Consider the following 16,316-nt stretch of genomic DNA (forward strand, 5'->3'; position numbering starts at 1 on the left):
CCATCCTCATTGTAAAAAATTACTTCCTTATATCTAGTTGTTGAGTAATATATCTGAGCCAGGTAGCTTACTTTGCAAACTGAAGATTGAGCTCTGGGTGGGAGCCCGAGACAAGAGGCCATGAACTGCCAACCCTCTGGTTAACAAAGGGCACGAAAACTGGTGGTGACAGCAAGGTGAATGGACAGAGAGAGACACAGCAGGACCAGAGGACTCTGGAGAAAGAGCGAGACTTAGACTGTGGGGGTATAAAAGCCCAGGGGTTCCTTTGTTGGGGGTCTCTCCTTGGAGGCACCAGCTCAGGTTGTTTCTATGCCATGAATAAATGGCTTTATGGAATGAAACAGCTGAGACTCTGCTCTGGGAAACCTGGTCTGACTATGTGAGAGTGGTGTGGTAGGGAGTCAAGCGGGGCACCTGTCAGCTCACTGGAGCCACCCACTGTGAAGGGGCTTCTGTCCCAGCAGTTAAAGTCTCTGGCATTGGGAGTGTGACTGTCAGAGAATCTCATGAATGGTTAGACCAAGAAGTTTCCTTAGCAGTTTGGTGACCCAGAGGGGACCCTAGGTCACTATCTTCGGAGCCTCCCATCTCCAAACATCTAACTGCTGGCACTGGGTGAGTTCACCTGGGATCTTTGGAGCAGGGAGGAGCCAAAGAGTGTGTGTTAAAATCCTATGAGCAGATTCTGTATAAATTATAAGGGAGGATTTGAGTGTTTCCATTAGTGTGGCATTTTGTGCAGATTTGCTGAAATTATTGGTAATGGGTCTAGAACAGGTGCCCAGCCTGAGCAGTGTGAGGCATACATAGAGGAGATATGGAGTCCTCCATAAGGTGTGAGGTGGGGGACTTGAGTCTTGAGTCTCTCCTACAACACAGAAGGGTTTTGAACACCCATGCAGGGATAGGTTTGTGTTCCTTGTACCACACAGGGAGAGGTACAGTCCCTCAGTGCACACAGAAGGGGGGGTTGAAGTCCCTATTAAGCATATAAAAAGGGGTTTCAAGTTTCTTGTAGTGTTTGAAATGATGGAAAATAAACCTGATGTAGATTTGGGGATGCCCTTGGCCGAGGTTGTGCAAAATTAGGATTAATTGTTCAGTACAGCAGAATTTTGCAAGAACCGTGCAATAATGTGCCAGGAAAATTGGCCAGCTATAACCTGGTCTGCTCGCTCAGCAGGGCAATGGCCATCACAAAACTTTAATGACACACTTGCAGTTAGTGTCTTTGTTAACCAGGTAGCCCCTGACATCAGGAGATATTTTAAGAAGCATATGCCATTGTGGCAGGAACCAGTACAGATGGGGGACTGTTGGTCTTAGCGCAGCCCCTATGTGTTAAAACAAAGAATGCCACCTGCTGTGAGACAGGACCCTATTTCCCTGGAAGCAAAGAAGAGGATCCAGTAGTAGACAGACCAATACTTAGCCCAAGGGATTTTGAATCATTCCATTAGATGAAAAAAGTCAACCTTCGTTTGCCTTCACCTGGAAAAGACAGCAACTGACTTGGACATGCCTTCCCCAAGGATTTGACAGATCCCCTAACATTTTTTCCACAAATATTGGGGGTTGATTTAAAGGGTATGAAATTACCATGCAAATCAGGTTTTGTATAGAGTGTAGATGATTTGTTATTCGCAAGTAGTGATGAGAATGCCTTTATATTAGACACTATACATTTATGCATTGCTCTAGTGAAAAGGGGACACCTTGCATCTCCATCCAAACTTCACCTGGGTCAGAAAAAAGTTAAATATTTAGGCTTTTTTATTGGAAAATGGCTACAGAAAATAGATCTGGAAAGAACAGAGGCCATAATTAAGTTCCCACATCCAGTCCAAAAAAAGGAGGTACAAGGTTTTCTCAGGAGCTGTGGGATTTTGTTGGCCATGGATTCCTAGGTTAGGGGAACTAAGTTTCTGGCTGAGGCAACCAAGAACAAAGAGACCATTGCATGGGGTCCAGAGAGGGAACAACCTTTTAAAGCTATAAAAGACACTTTAGCATCTTCTCCTGCTCTTGGGCTCCCAGATCCTTCAATCTGTATGTACATGAACATAAAAGAATAGCCAGGGGAGTGGTAACACAGAATTTAGGACCCCATCAGAGACTGGTTGCATATTACTCAATTCAACTAGATCCAGTTGCAGCAGGAGCACCAGGCTGTATTCAGTCAGTGGTAGCAGCAGCAACAATATTAGAAAAGAGCTGCCCCCTTATCCTGAGACATCCTGTAACAATCCATGTCCCCCATGAAGTGGAAATACTGGTGAGACAGTGTGCAACTGAAGCTTTAATGCCACAACAGGCATGTGGATATGAACTTATCTTTCTAATAGCAGATAATGTAATCTTAAAAGATGTCACACCTTGAATTCAGCAAGCCTAATGCCTCTACCTGATGATTCCGAACATCATCAATGTGAGCAAATTATGCGTATCCCAAGTAAACTATGGACTGATTTAACCGATGTCTGCTCAGATAATCCAGATCCAGTTCTATTTGCAGATGCTCATCCTACTACCCGCAAGGCCAGCAATAGTCTGGGCGTGCTGTGGTGAGTCAGGGACAGGTAATAGAAGCACAACCACTCCCAGCAAGGGTGAGTGCACAAGGAGCAGAACTAGTAGCTTTGCACATCTGGGAAAAGGGAAACAAGTTAACCTCTATCCAAATCAGACAGAGGTGCTCATTTTACAGTGAATATAATTGAACATCTGTATGAGACTTTGAGGATAGAGAGAAAATTACATACAGTGTATTGCCCACAATCTTCAGGTTAAGTAGAAAGGATGAATGGAACATTAAATAAAACATTGCAAAAATATGTACATGCACTAATCTGAAATTGCTAGAAGCCCTAAATTTGGCTCTGTGGGATGTTTGGAATACTCTGAGACAACCCATAGGACTAACACCAGGAGAAATTCTTTTTGGGAGACACTTAGGTATACCAGGGACTTATCCCAGCTAAGACCAGCCTGTTGGATGAAGATGAATGCTTGACCTAGTATGCTATATATATGCAGAAAAGGTTCAAAGGGCAGAGAAAGTATACACAATGGTATCAGCCCACACCACCTGAAATACAAGTATATGATATACAACCTGAACTGGTGATCAAGATATTCTTACAAAAATACAAATTGAAACCTAAATGGGAGGGATCATTTACTGTCTTACTGTGTCTTATTTTGCTGTTAAAGTTTTGGGTAAGGATAACTGTGTCACCAAATGGAATGAAAGAAACTTATCCAACACCAATTTGATGTGAATAAGCAGACACTTCTTTATTCAGGCTCCAGGAACGTGGGGCATAACTCCTTTGAAAACGTGTTCCCCTTAACAAACAAAACCCATCAATTTCATATACTTTTTTTGCTAAATCATAGTTACATAAATTCTTTTACATACTATGCATACTATTCCCACTCTTAAATTTAACCTTTACAATGATTGGTTTCAATAGTTATATAACTTCATCAATATTCTTATCCTAAAACAATCATTGGTCATCTCTACTGAGCTCTACTGATTGGAATCCCTGATATTCAAATTTAGATGGGAAGGGTAGGGGGATTCCAAGCAGCATAAGCAGTGTGTATGATGGTCTTCATAGCTTCGTGAACAAAACATGTGTCCATTAACTTCTTGGTGAGGTTTCTATGGTTGCATATTTTAAACATAGAACTCTTAACATTCCTATATCTTATATTTTACAATTTTTATTTATAATCTAAGAAATTTATAATCATAACTACTTTTATATCATTAAATTGATTATTTGATCAAAATATCTATATCAACTGGATACACCATTCTCATATCAAATGAGTAGTGAATGATCAACCAGTTGGTCAATAACTGACTTCTGAGAATATTTCATGATTCCATCTTGATAATAATTTTTACCCCGTGATAATTTTCTTAGCCTTAATCCTGCTATGTTCATCACTTGCAATAATGTTATAAGGCAAATTATTTAAATGCCTTGAAAGCCTGTTTGGCTTTTTCTTTTAGTATATTAGCAGAGATGCTCAATTAAAACAAAGGCGAGACTGTTGAGGAATACAGCTGCAGACTGAGATGCAGATTGAGTTCAGGGTGGGTATCTGGCCGTGAACTGCCAACCCTTTGATTAAAAAAGGGCACAAAGACTGATGGGCCCAGTCAGGTGAATGGACACTGAGAGACACAGCAGGAGCTGGGAACCACCAACCCTTTGGATAAGAAAGGGCACGAAAACTGATGGTGCCAGTGAGGTGGATGGACACTGAGAGACACAGCAGGAGCAGAGGATTCTGGAGAAAAAGTGAGACTTATGTGCATTTAGACTGTAAAGGTATTATAGTGGGTTGACCTTGGCTGGGTGTCAGGTGCCCACCAAGCCACTCTATCACTCCCCTTCCCAGTGGGACAGGGGAGACATTAAGATGGAGAACAACCAGCGGGTGAGATAAGGCAGTTTTATTGCAGTGAAAGGAAAGAAATAAGCACATAAGCTAAGAAAAAAAGTCAGTCTCTACTTCCCATCTGCACATCATGGTCAGACACCTCCTGGGAAGCAGGGCTTTAGCAAGCATAATGGTTACTCTGGGAGGCAAACACTGAAGTCACAAATACCCCCCCCCCCCTTCCTCCTCGCTCCCTTAGCTTTATATATCTGAGCTGATGTCATATGGCATGGAACATCCCTTTGGTTGATTTGTGTCATCTGGCCTGGTTGCGTCCCCTCCCAAGATCTTGTCCACTCCCATCCCTTTGACGGGGAAAGGAATGTCAGAAGGACAGCGTTGCTCAGCAGTAGCCAAACATTGGTCTGCTATCAGCACCCTTCTAGCTACTAATGCAAAGCACAGCACTGGGATGGTTGCAAGCTTTACCTCAGTCAGACCCAATACCCAAAACCCAGGGGTTCCTTTGTTTGGAGTCCCTCCTTGGAGGCACCAGCTCAGGTTGTTTCTGTGTTACTGCACCATGAATAAATGGCTTTAGGAAACAAGACAGCTGAGACTGTGCTCTGGGAAACTTGGGATCAAACCAATAAGGAAACCTGGTCTGACTGTGTGTGAGTGGGGTGTGTAGGGAGTCACACTCACTGGAGCCACCCACTTGTGAAGGGGTTCTGGTCCCAGCATTTAAAGTCTCTGGCATTGGGAGTGTGACTGCCAGAGAATCTCTTGAATGGTCAGACTGGGAAGTTTCCTTAACATAGTCTGGATCTACCCTCTTTTAGTCTAAAACCATTACCTCCTGGGTGGAGCATCTCACAATAGGATAAGTCCATGAGTTATGTGGTGGTTTCTTGATGGCCTATTGTCTGTTATCAGGGGTGGGTCATTAGCAGGCAATAACAGCTAATGGCCCACAGCTGGTGGTAATAGAATACTTAAATACATCTATATTGTAACCTAGGACAGGTGTCCAGGGTCTTGAGAGCATCACCCAGGCTTTGTGGGGGCTCTTTTTTTTTTTTTTTTTTTAGGTGTTTTTCCTGCCCTGGGATTAGGTTTCTCACTCTTCATATAAATGAGTTAGCATACACAGTCCATTCTTCTGGGCCTTTCTGGAAATGGGTCGAGGGGCTTTGAGGGACATTTGGTGCTCTCAATCCCCCTCTATTGGTCTTGCCTACTCCTTGACTCCGTTTCTGCTGTCCTTTATGTTATGCTGTGACCATGGACCAGAGCAGGAAAATTGGTTCCAGAAAGGTGCTGCCCTACCTTTTTACAACCCTCCTTTCCAGGCACATCCTGTTATAACTAGCCCACTTGAATGCCCATTGGTGTCTGAGGCATAACAACTCATTAACTCCTTGCTGCCCAGGCCTCTACATTGCTCTAACAGGTCTACATCTTTCTTGTGTTGATGACCCCATACCTGGGCACAGCACTCCAGGTGGGGTCTCACAAGAGCAGAGTGGAGTGGCAGAACTACCTCTGTCAACCTCCTGGGCACACTTCTTTGTATCAAACATAGAATATGGTTGGCCTTTTGCGCTGTTGTCTTGCATGGGAGACAGAAGCCTTATGAGTTTTTGCAGTTTGCCAGGCTTTAAGGTAGCTAGCTCCCCAAGACTTAGTCCCGTTCGCAAGGATCTTTGATATTTGGCCAATTAGTCTAAAAATATCATTTATTAGACACAGAAAATAACAAACATACAAACATAGAACAGATTGACATACATACACACACAATGAATGCATAATTGCAAAACTATAATAGCTAAAATGCAATTATGGGGTAAATGCTTGCTTGAACTATAAAAATAGTTTAAAAATGCAAGTTAAGAAATGCTTGCTTGAACTACAATGCAAGTTCAGAAATGCTTGCTTGAGCTATAAAATAGCTGAAATGCAAGTTAAGAAAGGTACCTATATGTTAGCTGGAATAATACAATATCGGAAACTAATGATCTTACCAAATCCAATTTTGGAGCTGAGATGCATTAGAATCCTCACTCAATCTCACAAGAAGTTACCGCAGGGCTGCGCCCAGAAACCTGGGGAGAAGACTTTACCTCACGCTCCAATGTCCATGTAGAAAAGCTTCTACCTTTTCTGAGATTTCGTGAGCTTTTTATAGGAAAAAAGTGTGTATTTGTAGTCACTAAAAATTTTTTCACATTCTCTCAGTATGTCACCTTAGACTTTCAGGCGCCAGTACTAGATAGCCTGGATCAAGCTATCAACCCAATCTGAGCCATCTATCTCTGACTACCGATCAGGGAGAGAGAGAAGGGGAAAGGGGGGGTGTCCTGCCACAGCTGTGAGTGAATATTGCCAGCTCATATCAAAGTTTTCATCCACCAGTACCCCCAAGTCCTCTGCAGGGCTGCTCTCAATCCTTTCATCTCCCAGCCTGTACTGATACTGAGGGTTTCCCCAACTCAGGAGTAGGACCTTGCACTTGGCCTTGTTGTACCTCATAAGGTTCATATCGTCCCACTTCTCAATCTTGTATGGGTCCCTGAATGGCACCACATCCCTCAGGCATGTCAACCACACCAGTCAGCTTGGTGTCATCTGCAAATTTGCTGAGGGTGCACTTGAATCCCACTGTCTATGTCAGCGATGAAAATACTAAACAGTACTGATTTGTATATGGACCCCTGAAGGGCACCACTTGTCACTGATATCCATCCAGACATTGAGCTGTTTACCACTACTCTCTGGATGAGACCATCCAACCAATTCCTTATCGACTGAACAGTCCATTCATCAAATCCATCTCTCTTCAGTTTAGAGAAAAGGATATTCTGGGGAACCATGTCAAAGGCCTTACAGAAGTAACCTTCCCCTTTAAGGCTGGGACAGTGCACAATACCACACAATCTCCTGCTCACATTCCCAGATACTGTGCTGTCTGTTGAGCTCCTCTTGTTACATAGCTACCCTTCTGAAGAGTTCTTCTAACTGGGCACACTTATGTAGCCATGACATCCACTGCCTTCAGCAGCTAGGGGGACTAAGGGGACTTCCAGATACAGAAGCTCCATGCAGCCTGAGGTCTGGACAGCTATATAGATCCTTTAGAATTCTGGGAATTTTATCTGGGTGGAGATGTCAGCATAGATATTCTGTAGTGCTTCTGTTTGGGTTACTGCCTTGCAGTTGCAACAGATGGAAACCATGTTCTATCAGCAGATCACCTTGAAGTCTCGGGACAGAACAGAAAGGGACAGCAGGTACTAGGAAGAAGGGAAGGTAGAGAAAGGGCCCAACTTCAGGCAATAGAATTTTTTACAGCCCAATCTGAAATTTATAAGTCCTTCAGTTACAACTAGCAATTCTTTTCTTGGCATGTGCCTATAAACGTAATGTATGGGAAGAATAGCTGTGGCTAGCACAGGTCTTTCCCATGAGAATTTTTCTCCTGTGTTTTATAAACAAAGATAAAGTTTGGATGTTATTAAAAACAGTGTCTCGAGATTTGGACAGTTCAGGCCTGGCCAATCAGGCCCAGGGGGAGGTTTCTGACTGACCAATCTGGGTGACCTCTGAAAAGTCTATGTAAGTTGGAATCAAAACAATAAAGTTCTCTTTTTTCTTGCCACGCTGAGAATCCAGGTCTTTTTCTCTGCTAGCGGCTCAACAGCGACAAATAGCAACTACTATGTTAAGTAAACCTGCTCCCCCCTTGGGAGTCTATGACTGATAATGCAGAATGAACACCCATAACTCCCATTGACTTAATATCAAATAGAAGACTTTGCACCTTGCAAATGTAGCTGATAGCATTATACTTTTAGACCCTGTTCTGTATTAGAATAACTGTTCATTGAGTTTCTGAATTAATTATTGTGTGAGTTGTGTTTGTAAACTAAGGGTAAGTGGACTGCTTTCTTTTAATAATTTCCTTTCACTCTAGATGTAAAATTGTTCATTTTCTTTCAGATGCTTCAGGCATGCTCAGTCCAACATATACCGGTACCATATGCAGCGTTCCCACCTCTGATTTCTAATGACCCATTCCTTCTGCATCCTCCTCACCTTTTTCCACATCACCCGTCTCACCTGCCACCTCCAGGACAATTTGTTCCCTTCCAAGCACAGCAGTCACATTCAGTAAGTAATGCTTATTATCCCCTCTTCTAAAATATTTGGGTGTTGATCAGCAAATAATGCTCTTGTCCTTTTAATAACATTCTGGTTGAGAGAATAAATGGATCTTATTTAGAGTAAGTAATAGGGTTTTGTAATAGTGCTATCTGAGCAAGACTTAGTCTGAAGAAAAAAAATTATTGTTTTGAAATTAATTTTTGATTATTTTAAGATTTCCTCAGCTGTTGCCTACTCTTTTTTTCTTGGAAACCTGTACTCTTGTCAGTCTGACAGAAGTTTGCTTCATGTATTGCTTCTGCAGGTGATGTTCTTCCAGAAAGTAAAAGATAATGTAGACCTAAGTGTAGTGCACAGTGGTCGCAGAGAAAAAAACTCTGTAGAGACACCAGAAAGCACAAAGCATTATTTCTATTGCATGCTTCTACCACAATAATCCACAGTTTATTTAAAGTGAGTATCCCCCGAACACTAGTGTGAAAAGTATTACTTAAACCTTCTACAGCCTTCTGGAATCTCTTTTCTCCCTGCTGATGGAAATTATTTGCTCTTTTCACTTAAACAAACTTGTGTGAAAAGTTAATGCCTTCATAATAGGGCTTATGCAAATATGAGAGAAGATGCTATTTTCAACGCAAAAGAAAAAATTAGATTTTGCAATTTCTACTTATTGATCTTCTGCCAGAGGTTAGTAGTATCTACTTACTAATCTTCTTCCAGGCACATTGTGGCAGGACATTCTCCCCCCCTTCTCTCTCTCTCTGCTCAGTTGCAGAAGATGGATGACTCCGGTTAGGTTGACAGTCTGGTCGGGGTTATCTGTTGGCGCCCGAAAGTCTAAAACCGCTACCCATAATTCATATTTTTGAATGAAGAGAGAATGTGGGAAAATAAACAGCAATAATTTTTGGTGACCACACAAGGCGCACTCTTACACTATAAAAACTCACGGAAATATCCCAGAGGTAGAAGTTTCTTACACATGCTCTGAAGATGTGTGGAGGGCTTCTCCCCAGAGTCTGGACACAGCTCTGTGGTAATTTCTTGCAAGATTGAGGGCAGATTCTGATGTATCCCAGCACCAAAATTGGATTTTGGTAAGATCATTGGTTTCCTAAAATTGTATTATTCTGGCTAGCTAATAATAATAAGAATGGGTACCTTCCTATAACTTGCATTTTAGCTATTTTATAGTTTTTGCAAGCATTTATTCCATAATTGCATTTTAGCTATTATAGTTTTTGCAATTATGTCTTTTACTGTGTATATATGTAGATCTGTTTTAAGTCTCTATGTTTGTTATTTTCTGTGTCTAATAAATGGTATTTTACATCATATTAGACTAATCGGCTAAATATCAAAGAACCTTGCGATACACGACCGAGTCTGGGGGTGTTAGCCACCCTAATAATTAAACTCATGAGGCTCCTGTCTCCCATGCAAGACACACATTTATTTCTTTGGAGCTCCACCAATATTTCATTAATACAGAAATACATCATTTCAGTATTACTGATCAATACTGCTCAGACTATTTTGAGCAGTAACAAATACTGCTGTGTTAAATATCAGGTGTTAGCACTACTATAATAATTTCATTTTAGTCATGGGGGAACAGTTCCACATCGTTTTTTCTGGTGATAAAGATGTTTTCCCTTAGAAAATGTGGGCACTTCTTTCTTAACTTAGATTGCTAATTTAGCTTCAGGAATAGGCTCCCTTGTTAACTTTTAGCTCTGTTCGATAGCTTGGTTTTTTGCTGTCAAATCTTAATAGAAGAATTATTTCCTTAAATATGCTGACTATTTAAAGTTTATTCAGCAGAATGGGGAAATAATTTTCTTTTTCCTTTGCTTCCACAACATGACTATCATATCTGACTGTTTTGAATAATATGGAATTCAGCACTGGGAAAAGAAGGGTGATTTAGTGAAATAATAGAGGGTTTCCTGAAAAATTATACTAAAATTAGCTGAGATTTGAATTGATCTTTCCTAATAACATAAGTATAGCTTCAAGATAATGTATTTAGCCTAAATAGGGCAATAGATTATTTATAGGTATAAATCATGGTGTTTATAATGAAGATTTTTGCCTCACAGTTCTTTTTGTAAGAAACTTCTTTATTTTTCATATATCAGCCTACATTCAATAATTTCTTATGGTATTGAAGTAGAACTATTTTCTTCAGTTTGAGAAGATGTCTCTATTAAGGAAGTCAGTTGCTGCCTTATATATGCAATCTGATGAAAGGGATCATAGGATCACAGGATAATTCAGATGTGAAGACACCTCAGGAGGTCTCTAGTTCATATTTATGTTTAAAACAGGATCAGCTATGAAGTCAGGCGTGGGTGCTCAGGGCTTTTTCAAGCTGGGTCTTGAAAACCTCCAAAGATGGAGACTGCACAAATTATCTAGGCTCCTGTTCCAGTGCTTGACTGTTCTCATGGTGAAAAAGCTTCTATTTGTATTTAGCTGAAACCTCTTTTGCCCATTGTCTCTTGTCCTTCTACCATGCACCACTGTAAAGAGCCTGGGTCCATCTTATGGATCAAATCTCTGCAGGTATTGGAAGGCCACTGTTAGATTTCCTCCCCTGCTCCCCCAAGCCTTTTCTTATCCTGGCAGAAAAAGTTCAGTTCCCTCAAGCTCTTCTAATAAGGCAAATGATCCAGTCCCCTGAGCATCTTGGTGGCCCTCCTTTGAGCTTGTTCTACTTAAAAAATGTCTTTTTGGGTGTTTTTTTGGGGTTTTTTTGTATTTGAGTGACAAAACAGGATGTAGTATTTTACATGAGGTCTAACAAGTGTTGAGTAGAAGGTGGAAAATCACTTTGCTCAATCTACTAGCTGTGCTAGTGTTTGTTAATACAGCCTAAGATTCTGCTAGCCTTTTGTGCTGCCAGGGCACACTGTTGCCTCCTGTTCAGCTTGCTGTCTACCAAGGGCCCCAGGGCCTTTTCAGCAGAGCTGCTTTACAGCCAGTCATTCCCCAGCCTGGACTGTTGCCAGGAGTTCTTTCTCAGGTGCAGGACTTGGCATGTGTCCTTGTTGAATATCATAAGGTTCCTATTGGCCCATTTCTCCAGCCTGTTCACATCCTGCTGTAGGGCAGCTTCCAGTGTATGAACTGTTCCCTGCAATTTGATATCAGCTGTAGACTTCATGAGCAAGTACTCTGTCTCTTCCAGGTGATTGATAATGTTGTTGAAGAGGATGGGTCCCTGTGGTATACTGTGGCTAGCACAGGTTTTTCCCATGAGAATTTTTCTTGTGTTTTATAAATAAAGATAAAGTTTGGATGTTATTGGAACAGTGTCCCAGAACTTGGACAGTGCAGGCCTGGCCAATCAGGCCTGGGGGAATGTTGGAAAACGCAGTTTTCCAGCAAAACTCATGCTAACTGAGCAAGCCTGAGCAAGGCTTCAGCATTCCCAGGCCTCAGTAAAATTCCAACAAGCTACAGTGGTTTGTTTGCCTGAGAATGTTCTGTGAGAAGAATGTCATGAGAAAGATTAGGGAGTCAGGAGTGTTATGAGAAAAGAATAAGGGAGTTAACAGGAGGATCCCTGAATGTGTGAGAAGCAGACTGCAGGTGTGTGTATCTATAAATAGAAACATCTGTAACAGTATATAAGTTTCTCGTTTGGTGAAATAAAAGGGAGCTTACTTTATATCTCATATTGAGACTGCCGTGAGTTCCCTCTCGTCGTTTCTCTTTAGGGGAAGGCTTCTGACTGACCAATCTGGGTGACTTTTGAGAACTCTATATATGTGATGAAATCAAAACAATAAAGGTCATTCCTTCTTGCCACTGAGAACTGGTGCCTTCATTACTCTGCTAGCTGCTCAACAGCGACATTATACCACTTATAACCAGCATTTTGCTAGAGGTATAACCCATTAACCACCATGATCTAAGCCTGGTCATTCAAACATTTTTTTAATCCATCTAGTTGTCCACCCTTCCAGACTGTAACATCCAAATTTGGTTACAAGAATATTGTGAGAGATAGTGTCAAAAGCCTTGCTAAAGTTGAGGTGAATGACATCCACTGCTCTCCCCTTATCCACAAATCCAGTCATCTTATCATACTAGACAATCTGGTTGATGTTCACTCAGTATAGCCATGCTGACTGTTCCCTCTTCCATATACCCAGAAATATGTTCCAGGAGGACTCACGCCGTGATTTTCCGAGGGACTGAAGTAAGGTCGACTGGTCTGTAGTTTCCCAGATTGTCCTTTTCTCCTTTTTTGATGATGAATGCAATTTTTGCCTTTCTCCATTTGTCACAGATCTCCCCCTCTCTCCACAACCTTTTAAGGATTATAGCAACCTTGCAAGGACATCAGCCAGTTCTCTCAGCACTCTTGGATGTAGTCTATCTGGTTCCATGGACTTGTATGGATCAAGTTCTCTCAAGTAATAAATCTCTGACTCAATCCTCATCCACTGATAGTGGTTCTTTTCTAGATTCCTCTCTCTGTCCTAGTGGCAAAAGAGGGAGGAGATGTAGGGGGTTATGGTCAGTGCCTAGCAGTCATTCTTTGCTGTACCTTTCTTTTCACACCTTTCCTCTGCTCTGGCATGGGTTTTCCATGGGCTGCAGTCCTATCAGGAAAATCTGCTTTCGCATGAGTTCTCAATGGGCCACAGTTCCTTTGGGAAATATTAATCTGTTCCAGAGAGGGTCCTCCACGGGCTGCAGGGGATATCTGCTATGGTGCCATGGAGCACCTCATCATTCTCCTCTGACCTTGGTATTCCCTCTGCTGTTTCACACACATTTTTCTTCCCTTCTACTAACCATCCAGCTTTTTTAGTTTTTCACAGAGGCACTATCAGCACTGCTGATTGGCTCAGCTTTGGCCTGCAGTGGGTTGGTCCATTGCTGAGCCAGATGGAGCCAGTTACGCCTCGCACAAGGGAGCCCTTACCTCTTCCCACAGAGGCTACTCCTGCAGCCCCCTGCCTCTGCTACCAAAACCTTGTCACATATACCCAGTACAACTCCATAAAATTTTCACAACTCCTCAGAACATATAATTGGAATTGTGGGTTTTTTGTATTAAAAAATAAATATTAAAAACTGGTTTTCTATTAATATAGCAAACCCTGTGCTTCTTTTAGCCACTTCAAAGGATAGAGAATGAAGTAGAACTGCTTGGAGAACATCTTCCTATAGGAAGCTTTACCTACCCTCCATCACCTCATCCACCAACATTGACTTCCTCAGCTTCTATCCAGTTCTTAACCCACGATCCTTTACACCAAGAGGTTTCACTCGGAGTAGTAAGTATTGGTTTTGTACTACATCCTCATGCATGCTCAGTTCAACATCTTGATCTTTGCTCTAAGTTATAACCATTTTATTGAAAATGGCATTTTTGCAATTGAATTTCATTAGTGGTTGCAGCTGTGGAAAGTCAGGGTGGTTGGTTTTCAGGGTTAGACTTCATAGAGTCTGAGGGCTCAAACTTGCAAGAATGAAAACATGGCTTATACCAGTGAAAGAACTCCTGTATATATGTTGTTTAAAATTCTCATTCCTACCCAACCAACTACACAAGCTGGCACATTGCGCCAGATTGAAAGCCCTTGGCTTTTGATTTGCAGTATGTTCACCAATTCAGGTCCTGCCTGTCCAAACCAGCTGGTATACAAAGCCTTACAAAATGCTAATTAGCTTGCTGTCCTGGTTCCATCCAGGACAGAGTTAATTTTTGCAGTAGCTGTGAGGAGGCAGAGCCTGAAGCCATGTGAGCATGGCTAGGAAGTTATTCTATACCACATCACATCAATTGCTAGGGGATTCTCTGGCTTCTGAGAAGGGTGTGGCTTTCCAGTGGAACAAAGCATGGCAGGGTAGGGAACCCATCTGCCATTGTTCACTGTCACCCAGGGTCCCCAGTGAGCATTTTCGAATGTGAATCTCCCTCTTTTTTTGTATAATTTTGTCATTAATATTGTTGCTGTCACTGTTCATTTTCTTATCTCATTGCTGTTTCCAGTAAATTGCTCTTATCTCAATCTGTGATCTCTGCCTTTTGTGCCTCCATTCAAGTGGAGGGGAGCAGTTCATGGTCTCTTTAGTGGGAGTACTAAATTGGGGAATACAATTCCTAAACCTCGACACTAGCATACAAGGGTTTCTGGTTAGCATTGTTACTTTTTATTTCCTACAGGATAGTATAATTGTATATTACTGATGAGATTTGTTGGTCAAAAAATTCTTTTTGAAAAGGCTGGTATTTTCTGGCTTGGACAGGACTGGTATTTTTTGGATAATGCCTTGTTTAAAATGTACTTCAACACCCACTTTTCATTTATTTTCATTATTAAATAAGACAAGAATTTTTTCTTCCTTTTTACAGCCTTACCCACCTTTTGTGCCTCAAAGACTCACAGGGCACAGTAGATACCTATCACAGCAACAAATACCACCACACTCGTACCATCCCAGCCTATTACCATATGTGTTGTAAGTCCAAAGCAGATTGTACTCATAGACTATTAAATAACTCTGCAAGCTAGTTGATCCCCTCAATATTTTTTTTAAGTTTGGGCTCTACCACAGGTTATAGACCATTCAAACAATCCCAAGGAATAAGAAAGCTTGCAGCTATATTTAAAGCTTCCAGTCTATTTAAACAAGTGAGCAGTTTGATGATAATGTAGTTTTGGGATCTGCTATGCCTCTTTTTTTCTGTTGAAATCTTAAAGATATTAAGTGTAGAATGATTACACTTTGTTCTTGGATAACAGTTCAGTTATACCCATTGTTACATCCTAAAGTCTACTTATGTAGGATAAAGATCTAACATTCCTTGAAAAAAACCCCAAAACAACAAAATCAACCCCCCCCAGCAAATCAATTTACTCTTAATTACTGAAACATAATAAGGGGAGCCTTCCTGGGGCTGTGTGTGTGTTTTGGGGTTTTTTGTTTGAGGGGGTTTCTTCTGATAATCTGTTACAGCTTTTGAACTTCGGCACCTGATTAACCATTTCTGGAAGAGAAGGGATGGTAGAAGTAGCATTAAGGGATTATAAATAATCTTTTAAAGTAGATCCCATCTGCTGTAGATTAGATGTGTGACATGGAATTTATTGTTCTTTGTATGTTCTGTTTTGGAAATTAATACAAAATGCTTGGAAAATGAAGATTTTTTTTTTAAAGGTGTCATTGATGTAGATAATCCAACTTTGTAATTTGTTATTTTGCCACAATATCTGTAATTTCTGACTATGCTGTTTGACTTGCATCAAAATAGAACCAGGATATATGACTCATTTAAGTTTTTAAACTTTGCATTGTGCATTTTGACAAAGTCTGTTCTGATGTTATAGTTGCTTGTCTGTTTATTCAGGCAAGATAGCTTGTGTGTCACAACCGTTCCTGATTAATTTATAGTCCTGAGGATTTTTTATTTCTATGGTTGTGCATTAAATTTTGACCCATATTATTATTCTGGGATGGCAATGCTTTTTTAACTAAAGAAAAAACAGAAAAATCACATGCTCTTCCCTCTATATCTACAGAGGTTCTTCTCTGGCCAAATCCATGTTATATGGGAATGCATAGTTTGGTCTGCTGTCAGTGTGGAAGTTGGCCCAGTACTATGTTGTAATTATCTTTGTTAGGTGCATTATTGAAAAGGAGACTGAAGGGCAACCTCTTCAGCTTCCTGAGGAGGGGCAGTGGGGAGGGAGGTGTTGATCACTTCTTCCTGGTATCCA

The 16,316-nt window shown here is 41.2% G+C and overlaps 1 pseudogene; it reads left to right on the plus strand.

The window, feature by feature from the left end:
* LOC146425466 (E3 ubiquitin-protein ligase RNF38-like) overlaps positions 1-16,316 on the plus strand; it is a 130,834-nt pseudogene that overhangs the window by 107,223 nt on the left and 7,295 nt on the right.

Source organism: Lichenostomus cassidix, chromosome W (genome assembly GCF_008360975.1).
Source record: "Lichenostomus cassidix isolate B80296 chromosome W, HeHo_3.0, whole genome shotgun sequence".
NCBI classification, from domain to species: Eukaryota; Metazoa; Chordata; class Aves; order Passeriformes; family Meliphagidae; genus Lichenostomus; species Lichenostomus cassidix.